Below are 3,503 nucleotides of genomic sequence, written 5' to 3'. Positions count from 1 at the left end.
AACAGGCTTTTAGAAATTTTTTCCTAAAACCATCTCCAAGTGGAGCACCCTCTAATCCATCTTTATAGCTATTTTATCTCCACTAAACCTGGTTTTGGAATGGAAAAAAACCGATGGGCTGTTTCTTAAAAGTCAATGCCTTTAGAAGAGACTTAGACTTCATAGTAGGTAATTAAAAAGAAGGATGGTTTCTTCTGAGAAATACTACATCGTCATAAAGCTGAGCCACTTCCTTTTAGAACCTTGTGGGGTTATGACGACACTGCGTCGAAATTTTCACTGGTGTCTTGCCTTAACAATGCATTGTGGGATACCTGTGTCCAGTGTTTGCACACTATGCTATTTCACCAAATGTAGTATGTTTCAGACTATTTCAGAATTAGTAGAAATGCTCACATATGAACGTGGCCTACTAGAGAGCATACTAGAATGCCATTTTGGCAAAAGAGTGGAAGTTCCCACTTGGAGAATTGTGTACAACTCTTTCAAGATTCAAGATTCAAAAGGGTTTATCTGTCACAAACATATACATTGATGCATGCTATGGTGTGGCAGTTTCTCCTACCACACGCCACCCAAGTGCGTTTTCAGGGCCCTCCGGCACAGAGACACAGAAGACGATTCTGTTGACGCACCAGTTTATTGTACAGAGTGGGCCAGTTTGAATTATACAAGAGCAGATAGAACATGTCATGACAGGGCTCCTCTCTCTTGAGTGAGTGTGGGGATGGCTTTTTTACCTGCTGCTCGTTAGACCAACCAACGCGCAACAGGTATGCAGCCACTCTGACCCAACAACCTAGATCCATGTCAGGTGTGGCTGCTAACAAGACCATCCCCAAACCACATTCCCCCAACCTACCCACAAGTTTATTGTGGAGAGGGAGCTCGCTAGAACAAGCCCCGGAGCAGATGGACACAGGTCATGACAGGGCTCCTCCCTCTTGAGTGAGTGTGGCAATGGCGGTTTCATCTGCTGCTCGTTAGACCAACCAACGAGCAACAGGTATGCAGCCACTCTGACCCAATCACCTAGAGCCAGGTCAGGTGTGGCTGCTCAACCAGACCATCCTCACACCACATATGGTTTCAGAAATTCAACATAAAAACACTGACATACTACGTAATTTGCATTTCAGACGCAGCAATTGTTTCCAAATCTCATCCTGCATCCAAAGATTTGCACACCTAGGAAGAGCGGCCGACGAGACGGAACAGTTCCATAATGATAAGATAAGGAAAACATTAATGAATACTTTTATGTGGGCTAACCTGTTCCAAACGGGCCAACAAGATGTCAGTGGCACAGCGGTGTGACGTAAGCAAGTGTCGTTTTATCAGAGGAATGTTCTTACTGAATCGGACTCTGACCCATGGCTTGCTTCAGTGTACAAGCACTCATCTGGGGGTATCAAATGCATATACACCCTCGGAGAATAAGAAAGTCATAATAGTCTGTAAAAGCGCCAAAAAAAAAGCTGACCCAGCTGACGTTTACAGGAACGCAACATATGCCTTGTTATAGAGGCCTTGCTTTCTTATATGTGCTAAGCTGACCTTAAAGGAATCCCTATTACTGGCGGTGATGGGCCCGCTTTTATGACAGGTTGTTTGGCGTGTGGATGTTATGCAACGCTGGCGCAGCAAGGGAGGGACATCTGGGGTGGATTGGAATCTCCGGGGGAGTGCGTGTGTGTGTGTGTGTGTGTGTGTGTGTGTGTGTGTGTGTGTGTGTGTGTGTGTGTGTGTGTGAGAATATTACAGTAGCGGTGACAACAAATTTCAGGCTGGCATGCAGCATCCGCAATTTAGTTTTTATGGTGAATAATACTTGAAAAATGCTAATCGGAGTCAGGGCCTCCAGAAAATGAAAGGGCTCTTCATTGAATTTGGAAGAAAAAAAAGCAAAAAAAAGAGGATAAACAAGTTAATCAAGACTGTTGGGAAGTGTTTATTACATGTCTGGCTGGCACAGACATCTTAGTGAGGGCAGGGCTTGCCCGACAACCGGGTGAAAGTTTAGTTGAGTGTTTCCCCCACCTCTCCCCGATCGAAAGACTTGCACGGCGCTCCCTCCCACACCTAGGCCAGAGGACACGTCCGGGCGGCGCTGCACGCCCGAGCTGTGCGATCCTGCTAGATCCGGCCGCTGTGCAGCTGCTACGGTCGGGTGCCCTAAGCAGGCTGAAGGCCAAGTCACATCTGTCCGCACGTCGCTCTTCTAGTCCCCCCCCCGAGCCCAGCGGTATCAGGTGGATCATATTAGCAGTCACAGGAGGATGGGGATGGTGGTGGGTGTGTTGGGGGGGTAGGGAGTTGGCGGACTCTGCCAGTTGGGACTGGTTGGTCCGCCATGGCCACTGCTTTCAGCGACTGACTGCTCCGCTACACTGCAGGAACTTCTCTTTCTTACATCTCTTATCCTTTAACCGCTATTAGTTTAATAATTCACGCAACATTTTGTTTTGTCTTTTCAAATGGCCAAAGTACACAAAGAGAGTCTAAATGTCTGCTCTGCATTATGGATGGCTGTTAGTTATATAGTATATAGTTATGGTTATGGTGTGGTTCAAAGGTTGCCATACAGACACAGAACTAACTCTTAAAGGCATTCCACAGTGGTATACTGTATAGCAGCCTCCATAACCTTAGCTCTGGCCCTCCGGGAGTTCAGGCTCCAAATCGCAATGCAACGGGAGCAACAATCTGATAGCAAGCGGTTGCAGAGAGACAGACAGGCGGTCAGACTGAGAGAGAGAGAGAGAGAGAGAGAGAGAGCGAGAGAGAGAGATAGAGAGAGAGAGAGAGAGAGAGAGAGAGAGAGAAGGAGAGGGAGAGGGAGGAAGTGGCACACAACTGGTGTTGCCTGGGTCACCCTAGCACAGTTCCACAAACAAGCGGTGAGTCAGCACACCGCCCGGTGAGTTTCTGCGTCCTGTTAAGCTGACAACAGCAACGGTTTCCACGGGACGTTGGGGCGCGTCCCTCTCTCCGACCACGGTGTTCAGACAGTCTCTTCACAGCGATTGCAGGGTGTGATCACTTTGTGGTGCTGCTGTGTTGCTGCCCAGCGCCTAACCCACCGGCATGTACTCAAGGGTGTTGCTCAAGAGCACCTCAACAGGAGGCCTTTTTGGGTCAGTTTTAGTCTAATTTCTGGCGTGGAACGCCAAAATATGGACATTGGAGTGCGCCAAGCTCGTATAGCAGGAATCGGGCTGTAAAGTGTGTCCATTACGCACATTCATTTAGAAAACCGAGGAAAAGAAAAAAACATACAATAAAAACACACTGTTTTTATTTGCTTTGTTTGAAAAAAGACAGCTCTGATCTGAACGGCGGCACAGTGCGTGCACTGCTGGCTCACAGCAAGAAGGTCCTGGTTTTGATTCCCACCTGGGGCGCTGTTGGCATCGTGGTCCCGTTATCTCCCAATTAGGAGCCTTTCTGTGTGGACTGTGCATGTTCTCCCCGTGCTCACATCTAACATCAGTAAGAACCCC

Source organism: Zeus faber (assembly GCF_960531495.2).
Source record: "Zeus faber genome assembly, chromosome: 7".
In the NCBI taxonomy this organism is placed as follows: Eukaryota; Metazoa; Chordata; class Actinopteri; order Zeiformes; family Zeidae; genus Zeus; species Zeus faber.
The sequence above is the reverse complement of the archived record's forward strand: the minus strand, read 5'-3'. Positions refer to the sequence as shown.